The sequence below is a fragment of the Silurus meridionalis genome, chromosome 27 (genome assembly GCF_014805685.1).
Source record: "Silurus meridionalis isolate SWU-2019-XX chromosome 27, ASM1480568v1, whole genome shotgun sequence".
Classification (NCBI taxonomy): Eukaryota; Metazoa; Chordata; class Actinopteri; order Siluriformes; family Siluridae; genus Silurus; species Silurus meridionalis.
Genome location: NC_060910.1, coordinates 6049896 through 6070490, shown reverse-complemented (window position 1 = coordinate 6070490; position 20595 = coordinate 6049896). Strand labels below are relative to the sequence as shown.

The following is a 20595-nucleotide window of genomic DNA, read 5'->3' as shown; positions in this document are numbered from 1 at the left end:
CCTCACCACATGTCTGTTTTTGCTTTTCTTTCTCTCTCCCCTCTGCTATTGTCTTACTTTTTTTTTATCTCCTGTCAAATTCAGCTCTGACATGTTTACTCTAGGGGCTAATAAAGAACTAGAACAGATTTATTCATTAAAAACACACCAGCTAATGATATGGGCGGGTTAATAATTGAGTTTTCCATCTAAACACTGAGAGCCATTTTCTGGAGGGGGGTGGTGGTGGTGGTGGTGGGTGGTGGGGGGAGGGCAGGTGGAACAAGATATGAGGAAAGCACAGGCCTGTTCGATTTGAAGAGCTTGTTTCACTTTACTGATTCTGATTTAGCTTAAGTAAATACACCTGCGTGACCTCGGGGCAATGAAGAGGTCAAAGTCATTCAAACATTTAAAGAATGGTAATTAAATTACCCTTGGTGGTGAATAACTTTAATCTGGTACCTTTTTCAAATTGCTTCCAGCTCTTTTTTTTCTTTCTCTCTCTCTCTATACAAATTGGTCTGTTCAGTCTTACAGGGAAAACCTGTAACTACAAACAAACAGTCTTTTTTTGGGAACCTTAAGTAATCAGGGCTAATTTGGTTCAATTAAAGACAGGTCACTCGCTCTGCTTCACATGGTACGTAAGTCTGGGAAAGGAGGTGCTTCAAAATACAAAAGTACACATTATAATTGGAGATAAAAACACACCACGTACAAACTTATATCATGATTTGTAGATAGATTTTTTTTGTCTCAGCACTCTATTAAAGTAGGCTTTCTGGGTTGTGTTTCAGTGGCTCGTGGTCAACTCGAGGGCCCAGGTGGACTCACTTACGAGTCCTCGCGAAAGTGAAGTGCTACCACTAGGACACAGTAACTCTTCATTTAGAGGTTTGGCCCCAATCCAGTAGCAGTGCTACCTGAGTCTGTTTGAAGAGCAACACGTTGGACTTTCTTATTTAGCCATGCTGTTTGAGCTGTCGAACCCCAAGCACGAAACATGGATGCCTGGCAGAGCACTTTAGTCCCATTCAGTGATGAAACTGTTCACTTCCAAGAGATAACACAAGTGGCAATCGCAACCTGTCCTGACTTTAGGCATGGCTGAACGACAAGACAAGAATGGCATTGTAGTGAAACAACTGTGCCATACATGGGTGTAACATATCCAACAACTTATTATTATTATTATTATTATGTTTCTGGGATTTCCTAGATGTTATATTGCTATTTTTCTACATCCTTAAATTAAAAAAACTATTAATATTTCAGATACAATCAAGCTGGCAATTCCAGCCCTTTACATTATTTGCTGAACTGATGCAGACAAAACTGCCAGCTCAACAACTGTAGTAATCGTTTCTTCATTAAGAGTGATATTAAAAATGCACAGCGTGCTTATAACATAATTAATATTTTCTCTGTTCATATATCAGAGGGCAAGAGGGCTGAGGGATGCCTGCTCGGGCTTTGATTTAGCTCACTGCTTAAAATGTATTTTTTTGGTAACATGTTAAATATTAATAGCAATTAACCCAGTTCAGGCTGTACAGCAGCATGAGTAGGCTGAGTTCAAAGAGCTAGAAGCCAAGAGCAAGAATCAAGCTGCCTCCGACTGAGGTTATTGCACTGCAGTACAGCACGCATATGCACACACACAAACACACATTATGAAAAAGAATATCAGCCATCCTTTAGGGCGATTAATTTAATGTTTTATTTAGTTCTGGAACATCTCATTGCTTCATGTCTTTTGCCTTTTTGTTTCCTCCGTTCTTTTTGTCGCTCTTTTTCTCCCTTAAAAGCGTCATCCCATCTTGACCTCGCCATCAACTGCAGAAATTCCTCTATGCAACTTGTTCACCCGTCAACAGTTTTCTCATCTCAGAGATCAAAAGCAAATGTAATTGATCTGCAATTACCCATACACCCAAGCTCATCACAGACCCCCCACCCCACCCCACCCACACACCACCACTACTTTTACCCCTTGAAGCGGGTGGCTTTGACACGTTGGCCCTCGACAAAAGGCGGCTTTGTTTACATGGCATGGCTGCAGAGAGTTAGCGAGCGGCCAAGTGCTGTCAGAGGCCAAGTTTCCTGGATGCTTTGCAGAGCTTTGAGAACTCACATGTGTGGGTTTGTCAGCACATGATCCCTTGACCTACTATTTGCCATGGCAGTGCATCAGGAATGTTACCTCTTCTGTAAAACATGCTGAGATTCAAGTGCTAGATACATGGAACAAATACAAAGCACTTAGAACATGTGTTCCAGTTTGATTGGAAATATGACAGCATAGCATATAGGCCACTTTATGTCTAGCCAAACCTAAGTTCTGTGGTAAAGACAGAGCTTATTGGCTGATATCCTTGCTACTTTGGATAAAGGCAGCTCTTGTTTTATTGACCTAATTCGACCTTATCATCTGTGTACTGTGTAGGCTAAGTTTTCACAATGCATTGTGGTTTGACATGCCCTTTCATGGTTCCATGTTGTTTGTTGTTCTGGAATCAAGCAAAACGAAAAACACATGTAGTGAGGACGAGATGTTTTCAAGCTAGCTCCATCCGCAACATCTGACAATGACTGTAATCTCTGCCAGACCGTTCGGCAAACCATTCCTAATCTATAACGACGCATTAGCTCTTTCATATTCAAGGCATGACCCTCAGTCTGGGGATTGACTTCATAAGACTTTCTTTGTCTAAAGCACACAAACCCACCAAACCCTTAGTGTAGCCTCTTTCAGGGGGAGAAAAACAAAACATAAAAAAGAAAAAAAAGACAAAGCTAACTGAGGATGCAGAATGAGAACAGGGCCAAGACTAGAGGGCTGGGAAGCAAGTGTGTATGTGTGTAATGGGGTGGGGGCATTTCTGGCATCACCCTCTGTCAGACTGATGCAGTGTGGTGGGAAAGGAAGGTCACGCTGTCTATGCGCTTTGTCTATGATGATGCATCAAGGCAAATAACAGGCCCACTGTTAGCCATTATGTACCTATTAGTGCTGATTATCTTTTGATAGCCAGTTGCTTTCACTCAGCCTGACGTTCGACTGGGACTGCGGTTAAGCATCATGACACAAGCCGTGCAGCATCATGGGTCACAGGCCAGGAGTCATAGAAATGTCAACAATCTGGCTGACAATGCTAGCAATATGAAAGTAGTTAAAGTGGGTTACAATGAGCATTCTCAGTAGATTAGCCTCAATGATTGGTGCTATGCAGTAAATCATAGTCACACTACCCTTGTAGCTTAGAATATATCAATTCCCCACAACACACCATTGTCACCAAGGTGAGACACAATTTCCAACATGGCGACTGCTTATATTATTTTGGCTTTTGTTTAGATTTTACCACATGCAATTGTTTTTTTGCCTCTGTCCATTCATTTATTTGCTTTCTCACTGTGTTCAGCCAAGTATTATATTTCTTACCTATACACTTACCTATACAATTTTTCTTACCTATATACAGTTTTGTATGTTTTTGTATTTTTAAGTTTTCTTTCCATTATTGGGTCTATGGTGCATTGATTTAATTGTCTTTCTATTTTCACGTACACCAACCAGGCATTACATTATAGCCGCCTGCCTAATATTGTGTTGGTCCACCATTTGCTGTCAAAACAGTCCAGGAGCTCATCTGTTGGATCGGACCACACGGGCCAGCCTTCGCTCTTAACGTGCATCAAGCATCATCGGCCGCCCGTGACCCTGTCGCCGGTTCACCACTGTTCCTTCCTTGGAGCACTTTTGATAGACACTGACCACTGCAAGAGTTGCAGGTGCTCTGACCCTAACCCTTTCACTTGCTTCCTGCTTCTAACAAACCAATTTTGAGGACAAAATGTTTTCTTGCTGCCTAATATTTCCCACCCACTAACAGGTGCCATGATGAAGAGATAATTAGTGTTATTCACTTTTCCAGTCGTAAAGTTATAATGTTATGCTTGGTTAGTATTTACTTTGCTTTGACAGTCTTCCTTTTCTTAATACACCGGTTATGGTTCTGCTTAAAATAAAGCATACGCTAAGCTTATACACTTGTGTCCTGTTTTAAGTCACAGCATTTTTATTATTGATGCTGTGATGATTGATGATCTGAATGTTACATGCACTTGCACTGAGTTGCCCTGGAAAGAGACTGCTGAGAACTGAATTTGATTCCTGTTTTAGCTTTTCTCGTTGAAAAATGAGCCTAGTCCCACCAATTTCCATCCAAAATACTTTTCTACTTTTGCAATATCAGTTGGCTCTTAGTTCCAGTTCCTGCCAAATCTAGCTTCTCTTCTCCCCAGTGGTCTCGCCACTCTTGCTGGGAAGACATATTCAATATGCAGTTATCGCACTTCCCTTTTCCTGATCCATATATTGTTCCTGAATCATCTAGAGATGACACCCAACTTCTCACCCAGGTTACAGGCCTGTAGTCGTGTTTGTTTACTATGCAGAGAGGCAGAGGGCGTGCGTGTTGGGTCAAAGCTGAAACACAGACCTGACATGGGCCTCTGGGACTGCAGCCAGGTGACCTTGGCCAGGCCTGCCAGATGAGAACAGAGTTTGTAAAAGGTATGCAATCTGGTGGACCTCCCATGGCTGGGACTGTGATGATGTGACAATGTGTAATGTTAAAAAAAAGTATCCTGTGGCTGCCCTTGCAGCTTGCAGAGAGCTGATAAGAGCAGCAGAAGGTGCTTGTCTAGGGTTGAGGGTGACTCTAAGCACCTCAAGGAAAGCTTGTATTGGGCTTAAGCAGGAAAGGAGGTTTTATTTGTTTGTTTTTTTGTGGCTTGGCTCTGAAATCAGCTGGTAGTGGTTAATAATTTATTAACCAGATGAAGACATAAGGAAGTGCAAATAACTGCTCAACATGATCATAAATCATGCATAAAACATAAATAACATACACCACCATCCAGAATAACCATACACAATGTGTATAAAAAGTAATTCTGCTGTGTCCTGATTGATGTACTGTGTAGTAGATGATTACACACTGACTGAGACTAATGCCTGGAACAGAGAAACGATGATGCAATAACATTAATAACTAGAATGCCTAATGCCTATAAATGGAAAGCAGAAGTCATGTATTTAAGCAGTTATTATAATTAGATAACTAAATTATATAAGCACTTTAAGGTGATAAACTATTAATGAGTTTGTAATTAAGGAGTAATTATTAAGCAATTAATGAGCAAGTATCCTAAAAAATTATGTTGGATAATGTATTTACACTTAGGTATCATGCAAAAAGATTCAAATAAAAGCCAAATTTAATTAATACTTGAAACAATTGTTTAATAAATAATTGATGAATTTTATTAAGTAATGAATTCTCAAGCCACGAGTTTCTCGAGGGAGCTGTAACGCAGCAGAGTTTTAAGCTCTCTCTGTTTGCAACCCTCTAACGTCTTGATAATGAGCTGAGAAGCTGTTCATGAGCTGCCTCAGATGTGTTGAGAGCAGAGGAAAAACGAAATCTTTGAAAAGCAGTGAGGGCCTATTATTGTAATTGAGAAACCTGTCAATTGTTCAAATATCTTTAAAACGGCTTAATATATTCATTAATGTGTAATATTAACTAATATAAACATTTCATTTGTAAAATATATATGTCACGCTTATAAATATCTTATTACCAAACCACCTGTAAATATTCTTTTAAGGTGTTAAGGTGCAATTTTGAACTTTTGAGCGTTATTGCAAACTCGCCGTTATGTATTTAATTACAATCTAGAGTATGGAACTGTTTTATATTCCTGCCAGGTTGCATTTGAAATAGAGACTAATCTTGTCTATAGTTTTAGTCCAAGAGGGTCATTTATCAGTGATCATAAAAGAACAACAAACCTTAAAAAATGTACATTTATAGTATTTGGCAGATGCCCTTCAGCTGAGCAGATGAGGATAAGGGCCTTACTCAAGAGCAGAATCAGAACTCAAGCATCTGATCAGAAGTCCAACATCTCAATCACTGAGCTAGCACTTCCAAATATGGATCTGATGTCTACAGTTTAATTATACCACAGACGTCTCAAATACGTGATTCTATTTGATCCATAGGTATTCATTAGTTTATTATAACAGCACAAATTAGACAAAGATAAAGGAAGAGACATACAGAGCCCTATACCTGTTTTATGTTTGCATCACATATATATTTACATGAAATCATAGACATATACCAAATTCAATAGGCATAAAATATTTACTATGCACTTATATGCTAAATAGCACAAAATGTGCAGTTATTGTAATCAACTTTAGTTAATGAAGTTCTGCCTTGTATTAAACCACCCTGTAGTTAATAATTTCCCCATAACTACAAACGCAATCATGGCACTCAGGATAGTTTTTAATGTTTACATATGGACCGAATGTTGAATGAGTTAGGGAAGAATATAAAGGCGTCTACAAAGCGATCTCCTCAGCACTCACATGTTGATGACATACCGAGATCGCTCCGGGGATTCAACACACAGCATTCAATCTATTCACAGCTTAACTGTGATTAAAACTTGGGTTTATGAGCATGCAGGAATGCACGCATGCACATGCTCGATCAAGGTTTGCTCCTTCTCTTTGCTGCAACAGAAGAGTCCTAGATCAATATGTTTCGTATTGATTAGGTTAACTACATGGGGCGGCCTCGGTTCACAGGCCAGCTTCCTCCATTAAAACAAGCATCATTAACAAGTCATTAGCATGGAGAGGACTGTCATGTGGGCTGGCGTCTAATCATTGGAGACACGTAAAATATACAGGAAAACGAGTTTTGAGTCTGGTTTCTTGAATATTTGTCCTAAGACCTCTTAACATCATATGAGCACAGTGACACACCAACATCAAGACTTTGAACGCATGGTAAATATATCAGTTAAGTCTCTATTACACAAAAATTACACTTACAAAATTAAATCAATGTAACAGTTGCCAGTTGCTTTGTTGCATCTGGAACTGTGTCAAAAGAAAAGAAAATGTGAAGCGAAAAGGTATTACTAGACATTTCATTGCGTATTAAAGTGACCAGCTCCTCCCAGCCCTCTGGCTACCTTATGTTTTCGAGAGCTGTACGAGGATGCCTGCCTTGCGTTAAGCGCTTGGGGCTGATCAGAGCCGTGGGAGGCCAATAAGCAGATTAGGTCTGATTAAACTATCAGTGGAATTGGAGCCAGAGACCTGCCAGGACAGAAGCAATGTGTCCGTGCACTCCTTTGCCGCTCTGCATCTCTCTCTCTCCCTCTGTTTTCCTCGGTGTCGCTCCATCAGGCATCCACGACTGATCTGTTGCCCTGGCAGGGATCCAGATGCCATCAGCGACAAGCGAGCTCCATCAGATACTTAAGAGACAGATTTGCTCACTCCTCCACATTAATGAGCAAACACACACGTAAGTGATTACACACACTTTGCTTGTGACCTTAGGGGTGCTCTGCTGGTTTTCTAGGTCAAGAATAAAAAAGTGGCAAAGAAAAGAAAAAAGTGAGGGAGGGAGCGAGAGAGAGGAGAGAAAGAGCAATAGGAGGGATATACTGTAGCTGGTGGGATTTGGGTTATCTGTTTAGGAAGAGGTGTTGGATTTGGGTTATCTGTTTAGGAAATATGTGGTGCCCTGAGGTCAAATAGGGTTTACTCAAATTAGACTTAAACCCTGAGTTTAGAGTTTATTGGTTGACATTCGAGTCAAAGAAGGACAACGCTGAAAACAGTGCATATTTAATGTCCATGTTTGTTAGCGCTTGTGTGAATCTGTACTGTTTTTCTTACGGTCGAACAGTCAACCCGTTGAACTGCAGGCATTCAGTGTTTCCTGGGGGCCCAGAGCCTCATAAATATCACTGGCTGCTTTGGATCTCTCTCTAAACCGGCAGGCCTGACTGGCACTCATCCAGCCAGACAAAACCTCATTACAATGTTCCTGCGAGATTACAGCTAAATTCTAACACCTACCGTCAACAGCCAGGCCTGCATGAACATCACCTGCCTAACACCAAGGTGAGTCGGCGGTATTCTATTTTTCCAGACATATGCAGACATATTATATTCTTATTTTACAATAAGATTTAGGTGCATTCCGAGCGACGTATGAAAAATACGCAAACAAAGGAAATTTGAATTGATTCATAACCTAAAAGCCAAGCATGTTACCTTTGCTTGATTGAGTGCAAGTGCAAATCAAGAAAATATTAAAAGATAGTAAGGCAGCAATGCGAACTAAGAATTAACGACTAAATGGAATGTGAATATATGAGTGCATTTGCATTGCCAAAATGCGGACAAGTCCACATTTCTTGAACTCATTGGCAATGTGAAGAAATCAGTGGTGGACAGTATTAAAGTAAATGTAATTCAGTAAAAGACATGGGAAAAGACAATGGGAATCTTGTCTTTTTAAAATCATACCACCCATATTACAAAAACAGCCTTCTTCCACCTTAGAAATATTGCTGAGCTAAGAAACGTCTATATCTGATGTAGAGAAGCTCGTCCATGCATTCATGACCTCCAGACTGGACTATTGTAATGCATTACTAGGTGGTTGCCCCGCATCATTAATAAACAAGCTACAGTTAGTACAGAATGCAGCAGCCAGAGTTCTCACAAGGTCGAGAAAATATCGACCATATAACCCCAATATTATCATCCCTACACTGGCTACCTGTTAAGTTTCGAATCGACTACAAACTACTGCTACTGACTTAAGAAACACTAAATGGCTTTGGCTTCCATGTATCTATCCAGTCTTCTAACATGCTACAATCCGTCATGCTCCCTAAGATCTCAAAATCCGGGACTTCTAGTAGTTTTTAGAATACAGTGGAACCTCGGAGCTCGCGGGGGTTAGGGACCAAGACCGGTCGCAGTTCCGAATTTTCGCGACCTTTTGCTCACTAGCCGATCTGAATGAGAGTCGCCGGTCGGAATGAAAGTCGCGAACATGCGAGGTCGTGAGCGCTGAGGCCGCAAGCTCCGAGGTTCCACTGTAACAAAATCCACTAAAGGTGGTAGAGCAATATCACATTTAGCTCCTAAACTTTGGAATAGTCTTTCTGACAGAGTTTGGGGCTCAGACACACTCTCCCAGTTTAAGTGTAGATTAAAGAAGTATCTTTTTAGCGAGTCCTACACATCACATATCATAGCTTTGTTCTCCAGTACATCTGATCAAATGCAAATTATCAACTTGTTCTTGTTAATATTATAAACAGAAGCTATGCTAAATCCTCTTCACTGCTTCTCTTTCTCAACCCATCCCAAGATCCAGAGATTGCTCCAGCTCCAGTTGTGTCCCACTCATGAACATTATGGACCTTCAAAGAGTAGATGCCGACTCCGCAAACATCTTGAACCATCTAGGGATGTACCAGTGCTATTTTAAACCTCACTTCATGTATAGTTGGACATTGGAGAAGTTGGTGTTGGATCTATGATGATCTCAGATGTTCAGCTATTTTATGATTTGCTTAGTAGCTTCTGGTTCCACAATGTCAACTGACTGTATAAGACTGTAGAAAAGATGTTAGCCATAATCACACACTCTGGTGCTTATGGTAGTTCTCTCTCTGGTGTTTTGTATTGTTTTTAAGATTCACAATCACACTCTTGATATCACCCAAATGAGGATGGGTTTCCTTTTTGAGTCTGGTTCCTCTCAAGGTTTCTTCCTCATAACATCTAAGGGAGTTTTTCCATGCCACAGTTGCCCTAGACTCACTCATCTAGGATAAACACACATAATTCCCTTTAATTCTTAAGCTTTGGTTAATGACCATTGTGAAAAACGCTATAGAAATAATCTTGAACTTAATTCGTTACTGTACTTAAGTAGCTTTTTTGTGTATCTGTACTTTACTGAAGTTTTTCCATTTTGGAAGACTTTTACTTAAACTTCACTGCAAGTCAAATATCTTACTATATCACTGAGTATATAACTTTTTACTCAGCTACATTTTGCGAAATCAGAGGTTCCTTTTTATTTATGACTGGATAAAAACTTAACTGGTTAAACACGCACCAATCAGGGAAGAGTGTGCGCTCTGTTTTGAACTTGTTTTGATTGTTGCTTGGTGTATCTACTTACACTAACACACAGTTCAGCGACAGTTTAACAGCAAGCAGAACAAAATGAGAGTAATAAATGATAGAGGAAACTCCCGACTATAACTTGCCACATTACCTGTGGACTTATTCACGCAATTGTTTTTAGGGGTTTTAGGTTTAAGGTTTTAGGCTCATAATTTTATCATCAGTGTTTGATTTATTAATATAATTCTATTAATAGAGTAACATCAGAGTCTTTTCACATAAAGTAAGTTGATTAAGGAAGAGTCTTGTGACAAAAATTATAATAGGAACATTATAGCCATAATAAATCAAAGTACTTTGGATACTTAAGTAGATTTCAAGACAAATACTTTTGTACTTTTCTTCGAGTGTAAGCTTTAAGGAAGCACTTTTACTGGAGTAATATTTTATCTAGTGTATCTCTACTTTAACTTAAGTACATAGTTTGTGTGCTTCCTCCACGACTGGAAGAATTAATAAAAAAAAAAACCATTTAAAAAATCTTTTAACAATGTGTCACTTAAGGATAATTAAAAGTTTTTTTGTGTAAACACAGTATTATTTTGTGACTTCAGCAGTTTGGCTGTTATCTGTGCCTCGGCTCTTATCAGAGAGAGAGTGTGGGGTCACTGAGAGCGAGACTGTGGGACGAGGCACTTCGCTGAACATGGCTCCCATATCTGAAACACATGCCCTCTGGGGCTCAACATCTTGCTAAACAAACGAACTCTAAAAGGCTTACAGAAAGGGAGGGAAAGAGCGGAGGAGTGTGGTGAAGGGAGGGGATTCCTCAGCACTTGGGCCATCTGTGGAGGTGGGTCAGGATGGGAGAGTGCAGGCAGTTTTGTGACAAATCTCTTGCACTCCCAGCGAGGGTAAATAAAGCCAGCACTGTTGCTCTAACCCCCCACCAGAGAACAGGCCATCAGGCCACTGCGGCTTTACCCTCATGACCTGGTACCTGCTTGGGGTTGTAAGGAGGAGAGAATGAAAGGAATAGCACTTGACTTGAAGAAAATACCATTAGTCAAACTTTCATAATCGACACACGTGTGTGCGCACGCACACACACTCACACACACACAAACACACAGCTCGGCAAGCAGATTCACCATTTATCTGTCTAATGGCTTTTATGGACAGCTTAAAACTGTTGTCAAACATTCCTCCCTCAGTCATCACTTTTATTCTCCGTCTGCTGTGTGGGGCACACCAGTCCTGCTGGGTGTTTACACAGAGAGAGAGAGAGAGAGAGAGAGAGAGAGAGAGAGAGAGAGAGAGAGAGAGAGAGAAAATGGGGATAATAAATAGAAGCAAGGTAAGGTATTAAATATCCACTTATTTCTCAGCATACACGACCGAGCACAGCTGGAAACATCGTCTACATGTGTCCGTGTATATACTGTAAATGCATGGGTGTTGGTGGTGTGTAGGGTGGTTGATGTTTTACTGTAGACCAGAACACACACAAACACAGACACACACAAAGTGTATATTATGAGGCAGACACACACACACACACAAACCTGTGACCTGCAGTTGACCGTTTGAACCCAGGAATGAGGGTCACGGGGGGTCCTAAACAGAAAGGTCACACACTGGTCATGTTGTACTGGCTGAATGTTAACGCCAGTTTATTGCTGTGATTTATACGATTAACGGAGACAGTTGGTAAGGAAAGAGAGTGAGGGGAAGAAAAAGAAAGAAAGGGTGGTGGGTAGCCTCTTGTTCACTTCGCTCCCCCCCCAAAAACCTCCAGCTTTTGGATATAAATTTAGGACGTCTAGTCGAACCCTCCCTGCTCTCCAGCCTCCAGCCTGGGAGCCATAGAGAGAGAGGGAAGGAAAGCAGAAAGGAGGCAAAAAAAAAAAAGCCAATACAATTCATTTCCCACACTCGACCCTAGCCGGGCCAAGGTTAGACCTCCTCCTTTTCTTCGGTTTATTCAAACAATGTCGGCAGGCCAAATGGCCCTCTATTTCAGAATCAAAAGAAAAGCCCAGCTGATGTATTGTCAAGGCAAAATACTTTCATGAGTAATGAATTATTGTATAGTAATGATGGGGTGATGCTACTAAAAACAAAGCTCTTAAATCACACTGTGACTCAGGCCTTTTATGGAGGCCCTTTTCTCACCCGTTTCCCTTCAGCATTCGGACCCCGTGAACCATGATGACAGAAAATTAACTTTTTTTTACTCCACCAAAGGATTTCTCCTATAATTCATTGTTGCATATGATGAGTTCAACATTCCAAACCCGTAATTGAATGTAAAGCAGCTGCAAGTACTGTATATTATTTACTAGTAAATGAATAGTTGCTAAAGAACAAATTATGGTGTTGTTACTGGCGTATCCTAATTGACGCTTACATTTTAAATGCTACATAAAGCTGCGTGTGACGATCCGATACAGTGCGTTATCCAGAAGTGCACTCTGAGAAGTAAGAAGGCTCACAGGGCGCTATTATGTCAAAGACTCATCATAGCTGCAGACCCCTGAGGTGACCCCGAAGGGTCATGGAACCATGACCCTTTAAACTTCGCTAATCCTGATAGTTTCTCTGGACCTGCTGTGACTAGCTTTACCTTATTACCTGTAAAATAATCCAATGAAAGTCATCCTAGGCCTCTGCACAACAAGCAGCAGCAGCAGCTGTCAATCAAAACCTCACTAACATGAACCACATGACCGCAGCTGATGAGAGAGAAAAAAAATCTGTTAACTACAGATGATTTATTTCTGTTGTTGGAACTAGCACGCATGTAAGCGCTGAAATGTTTGCGATAACGATCGTCCTGTTGAAGTCAGATTAAAGGTTCCAGAATGATAAAAAAAAAGGAAAACAAATTGGAGGTAATATGTCCTTGCTTTGAAGTTATAAAAGGCCTGTCCTCTGGCCTTGATCCGACTGTAGTGGGGGGTGGGGGGTTTAGGTGAACCCCCACCAGTTCGGTGAAATGAAGCACATAATTGAAAAATCTCGTGTGCAATCCAAAACTAAGCGGGCCTCCCGAAACAATATCTGCACACAACAAATTTAATAAATGACTTCTGGGAGGGCAGTCAAAGGAGCCTAATGTTTCCATGGGCCGAGGTCTGCCGCGTGTGTGTTCTGGTGTGTAAGAGCTTGTGTGTCGGGCGGAGGTGACACTGACTGTGTTGTCAAGCGTAAATCCCGAAGCTGAGGGGCTGGTGAAATGGGTGTCCATATATCAAAGGACACAGCAAAGGGGGCTGCCATTTGATCTGGCTGCAGGAAATTCAGGATTCCAAGCAGATGAGGGTGTGTAACTGAGAGCGACGCAAAGCTCTGAGCCCTTGGAGCTCCAGAACAGAGAAGTGCACCAGCTGTTTCCACTCACTTGGCTGGACTTGAACTCTACAGCCTGCAGCATTCTGAAGGGTCCAAGGGTGATGGATGAGGCCTTTGCTCTCAGGGGCATGAGCCTTGTGGCACACACGTGGGTGTGTGTACGGTGAGAAAAAGAATTAGGACAAAGATCACGTAAAGCTGAGAAAGCTATTTCCAGCAACTAGGTGTATTCTATATGAAACTCCAAGGTGGACACAAACTTTGAGGCAAAGAAAGTAGTGGCATGAAGAGACACAGTGATGGAGGAGATGGAGGATGGAGGGAGAGGTGAGTGACAGACGTGCGAGGAATGAAGTGAGGGAGAAGGAGAAGGAGGTGAATGAGACCCTGTAAACGATTACTCCCAAACGTGAGCTGACAGCTGGATCCGTGACCTTGGCTGTGTCAGAGCCAGCTTCATTTACATTGCTGCCATGCCAAGTCATTTAGACACCATTCCTATTCAGACTCATATTCAGAACCCCCCAAACTCCCCCCAAAGGCTTAGCAGGCCAAGTTTAAAGTAATTGCCTTCAATGAGGTGCGATCTGCATTACAGGCTGCCTCTCCAACAATCTGTCCTATGAGCCGGCCGGAGAAATTGGCTTAAGAATCATAAATATGATTTATTTGTAATATTACAAAGTGTCAAGGATAGCATGTTTGAATAACTTCAGGGTCTCTGGCTTTGCAAGTGTGTGCATATGTTTGTGTTTGTGTGTGTGTGTGTTTGTGTGCGCATGAGAGAGAGAGAGAAAGAGAGAGAGAGAGAGAGTATATTTATGTCCTCCATCTTGGACAATGATCCCTGTTCATTAAAACTGATGCTGAGCTGGTGGTCAAGGCTGCTCATTTATCTTGTCTTGTCACTTGACAAAAGTAAGAAGAACAAACACGAGTACTTAATTTACTGAAATAGATCCTCAGACTGTTTCTCTCAGACATGTCCAGCATGTCCCAAAAATTTAGCCCAAGGTTTGATGCTATCTGAGCTGAACGACAATGGATAATGTAAGAAGTCATTAAAGGGAAGTCTGTGGATGGCCTTTTATGGATTTTCCTGCAAACAGAATTATGACAAAAAAAAAAAACCCTCACTAAGAAGAAACACTTGTAATGGGGGAATTCCATGATTACAATAATGTACAGTATAATTTTGAGGGAAAAAAAAATCAGCATTTTTTTGTTTCACAGAATCTCAACAAACATACATTTAACCACAATATATAAACATATAAATGAACATTTATATATTGAGCTATTTCAGGCACCAATATAATTTTTACACATTTTATGATTAAATAAATAATGAGTTTTTTGTTCTTAAACGGGAAATATTTGAGCAAAGAATTAGCAAATACACAAAATCTAGTTAACTAGCACGCCTGCTTTCATTGTATAATTTGAGCAACGATCTTTAATTAACTTTACATCAAACATGTGACTTCTAATATTTCTATTTCTAATTTCTAATATTTCTATTTTTAAGGTGTTCAGGTAACAGGGCTAAGTTAATGCTATGAAACACTAAAATGTCAATTTTCCATAATTTTTAATCATAAAATAATAAATAGATACACATTTTGTTGTGCAAAATTTTGCTGGACTGGACTAGGACACATTTTATTAATAATTATCTGAAATAAACTGTATGGACGTGAGTATTGGAATAGGTTTTTCCAGCCATATGTGGATATTCACCAAAATGTTATCACAAAGTTGGAGGCACACAATTGTCTTTGGATGCATCCTATACAGTCGTGTCTTTTGGTTTCTTAGGATTCGGTACGTCCGGTTTTTGCTTTAATGACCGTGCACACAAACACAAATTCTACAAGTTTGTCTTGGATATGAGAGTACAACAAATTTGCTTACATTTACACTAATTTGCTTACATTTTGAGACATAGCCAGTGCAGAATATTGAACGCTAAACATTCTAGGCAATGTTTTTTAATTGTTTTTATTTAAACTTTCTTGTTAAAAAACTCTATATATCGAATTTTATATCTTTTTCCAAATAAATGTATGAATGACAAAAATTATAACAACAATAATAAAGATTTGTGAGACTCCCCAAATTATAGGAGCGACCAAATATACAAAAAAGAATATAATTTAATTCAGAAACCTGCTACACTAGACTCAAAACCTGACTAAAGTGACATAAACAAGCAACTCGCCACTCAGGATCTTTTGTACATCTTTTGCGATTGATGTTACCTGCTATCCAGGAACAGTTTCTGAGTTTCTCATGCGATTTAGAAGTCAAAGCATTGTTACAAGACATTCAGCAACTGCATCCTGTCCTAGAACAGTCCGTCACTCCTCTGCTCTGTCTCCACACCTAACTGGGAGAGAGATTTATGACACATTTCACACGTGGCTGCCACTCTGAAAGCAATAGCTCCATTTAGGACACCGCCCTATTAATTAGGCAGGTCAGCACTACAGAGGGAAGAAGAGGGAAGAAAGAAGAAACCCTGCTGCATGGCAGGTATACACTTACATATATACATATATACATATATATATATATATATATATATATATATATATGTATATATATATATATATATATATATATATATATATATATATATATATATATATATATATATTTGTTAAGTTTCAGTTTAATGAACTGTAAACCACATACCTGATTTGAAATCTGATTGTTCAGGAGGAGGGCAGTATTTTTTCGATAACTTTTTACTTTTTTGAGCGCTCCATAATATGTTATAAATTTCTAATGGACTTGATCCAGGCTTCTACCATAAAGACATCCATGTACAATCCCAGTTAAAATTATAATTAGCTGTTATTGTTGTTTTTGTTATAGAAGAACTCTTGGGTGTTGGTGCTTTCAGTGTCAACATTTTTTTTAATTATATCCAAATACAGAAAAGTTTTCCAAACTTTACAACAGTGAATTACTTAGCGAATAATAAGCTGTGATTTTTTTTTCTGGATAGAGGCTGCAGAGAGAACGACTGTTTATTATCACTATAGCACAATGATAAACAACTGTAGCGTAACTGGAACTGTATACGTTTGTTACAGGAACTAACATGCATCTTGGGCTTTTTTTTACACATTAAATCTAACTTTAAAATGAAAAATTTAAATAAAAGATGTTGTGATAGAAGAGTATCTGTGAGAGGAATGGGAAAGTTTATAGGACTGTGGTGAGACCTGTGATGTTGTATGGATTAGAGACAGTGGCATTGAGTAAAAGACAGGAGGTGGAGCTGGAGGTAGCAGAGCTGAAGATGTTGAGGTTTTCGTTGGGAGTGATGACGATGGACAGGATTAGAAATGAGTTTATTAGAGTGACAGCGCATGTAGGACATTTTGGAGACAAGGTGAGGGAGGTGAGATTGGGATGGTTTGGACATGTGCAGAGGAGGGACATGGTGTATATCAGTAGGAGAATGCTGAGGATGGAGCCACCTGGAAGGAGGAAATGAGGAAGACCAAGGATCCGGTTTATGGATGTGGTGAGGGAAGACATGCAGGTGGTTGGGGTGAAAGAGGCAGATGTAGAGGACAGGGGGGGTATGGACACAGATGATCCGCTTTGGAGACCCCTAATAGGAGCAGCCGAAAGAAGAAGAAGAAGAAAATGAAAGATGTCATTTATTGATATTTATTGAGTATTTATCAATGAGTCTATTATTGAATGAAAACATTGCTATTAGTTTGGATTTCTAACAAACCTATAACGTTATGTATGTATATATACATATGTGTGTTTGTGTGTGCGCGTGTGTGTGTGTGTGTGTGTGTGTGTGTGTGTGTGTGTTTGTTTGTTTCATGTTCTTTCATTCAGTTAGGTTTTATTTTAGCACTACTAAAAAATAATAATAAATAAAAAAAAACTTGTTAGGCTTGATATTAAACTGGAAAACACTTCATGTTTATCAACATCTGGTAAATAAACCCAGTATTTAAAATATTAACATAATGCAAAATGTGATGTGGGTCCATTAGAAACAATCGATACATTAAAAAATATATATTTACTCACATGCAGAGTGTCCATTGATAAAATACAGCTAGCTGTGCTAATAGAGAGTTACACTGGCACGCAGCCAATCAGAAATAATTTCCGGAAAGATGAGTAAGCCAATGGTGAGCCACGCCGGTTAGGCCACGCCCACTGCTGGCAAAAAAAGGCAAGTGTGTAAGTATTGGCGCGAGCAGTCGCAGCGATTTCCCGTGAATTTGGGAAATATACGCGTGCTTGTGCATGCACAGATTCTCCTCGATTGGCGGAAGACTGGAGATCTTGAGAGGGTTTGAAACGAGCGCGCGAGCTCTCCGCTGTCCACACATTTGCCTTGCACATCTATTTTCCTCACGTGGCTGCAACATGTGTGAAGCACGAGCTTCAATGACGCGCACGGATTTTGCCCTGTAGACACGAAAGGACAGTCGCGCGCTCTGTCTAGTATCTGCTTAGACTGAATGCAAATTATTATTATTTTTTTTTACTTTTTAACGTATTAATTTTATGCATTTTTTTCCCACAATCATGCATTCATACATTCATCAAAAGCCTTTGCGATATAACTTAAACTTATTAGCATTAAACTTATAGGCACTAACATGTATATTAAAATTTTAGAACCTGTTAATCTCTGTAAAGCTGCTTTGGGACAATGTTTATTTGTAAAAATGATATGCAAATAAAACCAAATTAAATATCTAACAGTTAGGGGCATGATCGTGTTCATAGTAGTCTTGGGAAACATTAATAAAACTTATGTACAGTAACAGCACAATGTGCTTGAATCTGCTTTTGCTATATTATTGACACTAGGTAATTTAGACGAGGCAATTATATCTGAGTTGTGCTAGTTCTTACTTATGTAACAATTCTTTTAAGCATTACACTTTGCATGACCACTTTACGATCATTGTTTCAGCATGTAAGTAAGAAGGCTGAGAGGTCATTTTCAAGCGTTCCTGGAAATTCAGTATTTTTATTTTGCCAGAATGGTACATGACCATGAGCCGGCTATACCCGCGTACGAATAACACACCTGCACAGTGCTTTAGAACATCTCGGATTACACTATACACATCCCTGTAAACAGAACCAAGCTGTCTGAGGAGACTATTTTCTGTCAAACCCAGAGTTTTCACTTTGTGTTGGGCAAAAAGCATTACATGAAGCTGTGGATCAGCTGTTAAATTTGATAGATGTACCAGCCAAACAGCCTATAAAATACATTTTATACAATACTTTATATACTACAATATAAAATCATGCTCAGTATTAGATGTCCATATACTACGGTTCTGTGAAAGTCCACAAATAAAGTTATATCATTTGTTTTAGTGCTTATTTTCTAGAAATTTCATGTGGAAATATATAGATCATATTGATGAGGGAAAATATTTTTTGCCCTTAATCCATAACCAAGCTGATTCTTTACACATCAGGAAAATAATTGCAATGCTCCATGTTTCAATCAATAAGAATGGTATAATGCTGTCGTTTTGTTTAGTTCAAGGAAAACAATAGTAATTGCTTAGAGCCAGATGTCTCACTATATATCTATGTATACATCACCTCTATTATAGATCTGTTCCCATTTCCAATCATTGGACATGTAAATTTATATAATTTCACATTCATGTTTAATCATGCCCCATGGCCTCTACGTTGACCAGAGTCCAAGTACACATCTGGTCTAAGGTCAATCTTTAAATGCCTTTCAATTGATCGGTATAATACCAATACTATTGACTGGCTGCCTTTGTAGCTGCTACAGCCACCTCTTGACCTATTGCTGCATGATTACTATTACATTGCCAACACCACATAATAGCTTGATATACAGCTATGACCAGCCTGCATTAAAAGCCAGTAATCACAGGGGACAACATGAGCAATAGTTCTGCTGTGTGTATCATTTCCTTCTCTTGTTTAATCCAGATTTAATCATCTAAGACTCACACAAGTTATGTAATATTTGGCATTTTCACTCAACAGAGTCGACAAAAGAGAGCAAAAAAAAAAAAGATAAAACACATACAGGATTTCTGTGTGGTATTTAAAGCACAGCATAATGCTAAACTATGCTTTTTAAATCCCTAAATACATAGCCATCCTCACTGTAGCCAGGACTCCGTGGGAGAGTTCTTTCTCTTAAACAGCAGGGGCTTCTGTCTTCATTACCTATTGGGTTAGACCCAGTGATTCTCAATGTGCCTTGTAGTAAACTATTATTTTAAGGAAAACCCAGTAATCATAGGCTGCGCTGTTTGTATAAACTGCTAAATTGGTTAATGCCAATGCGGCCCAAGCTTTTTCTTCATGTGGGGCGTCTCATGCTGGGGGAATGTGTTCATACTGAGCTGTGTTGTGTCAAAGATGCAGAAATAGCGCAGCACATTAGAGCAAGGAACCACACTTTCTTTCTTTCTTTCTTTCTTTCTTTCTTTCTTTCTTTCTTTCTTTCTTTCTTTCTTTCTTTCTTTTAAAGATGCAGAAATAGCGCAGCACATTAGAGCAAGGAACCACTTTCTTTCTTTCTTTCTTTCTTTCTTTCTTTCTTTCTTTCTTTCTTTCTTTCTTTCTTTCTTTCTTTTAAAGATGCAGAAATAGCAGCACATTAGAGCAAGGAACCACACTTTCTTTCTTTCTTTCTTTCTTTCTTTCTTTCTTTCTTTCTTTCTTCTTTCTTTCTTTCTTTCTTTCTTTTAAAGATGCAGAAATAGCGTAGCACATTAGAGCAAGGAACCACCCTTTCTTTCTTTCTTTCTTTCTTTCTTTCTTTCTTTCTTTCTTTCTTTCTTTCTTTCTTTCTTTCTTTCTTTCTTTCTTTCTTTTCGCTTTGATGGTACAACAATTCTAGTCACTGGCATATTTTTCTATTACAGCAATTTGCACTAGTAGTTAATAGCTGGTGCATTCAGATTAAAATTATACTGTCGACGTAGCCAGAAATGAATTTTTCGGTGTAGATACTCATACTCATGCCCATTAAAAGCCAATCATTGAAGACATTTGTGTTTGTCTCAGGTAATTAAATCTGGATTTAATGATTCACAACAGAAGTAAACAACATGCACAGAGTCACTCCCACTGTTTATACCGTTTGGTATGATTAATATTGATATTATTAGCATGAACACGACTAGCTTTGGCAGCGATCTTGTGGGTAAACA

The 20595-nt window shown here is 39.4% G+C and overlaps 2 long non-coding RNA genes across 3 annotated transcripts in view; one reads left to right on the top strand and one right to left on the bottom strand.

The window, feature by feature from the left end:
* Positions 1-20595, bottom strand: part of LOC124380846 — a 119638-nt gene that overhangs the window by 73365 nt on the left and 25678 nt on the right. The gene's annotated exons all lie outside the window — the stretch shown is intronic.
* On the top strand, positions 7125-9523 carry LOC124380845. The gene is made up of 3 exons (XR_006924737.1): positions 7125-7385; positions 7773-7990; positions 9255-9523. It is a non-coding gene; the product is annotated as an uncharacterized LOC124380845 (long non-coding RNA).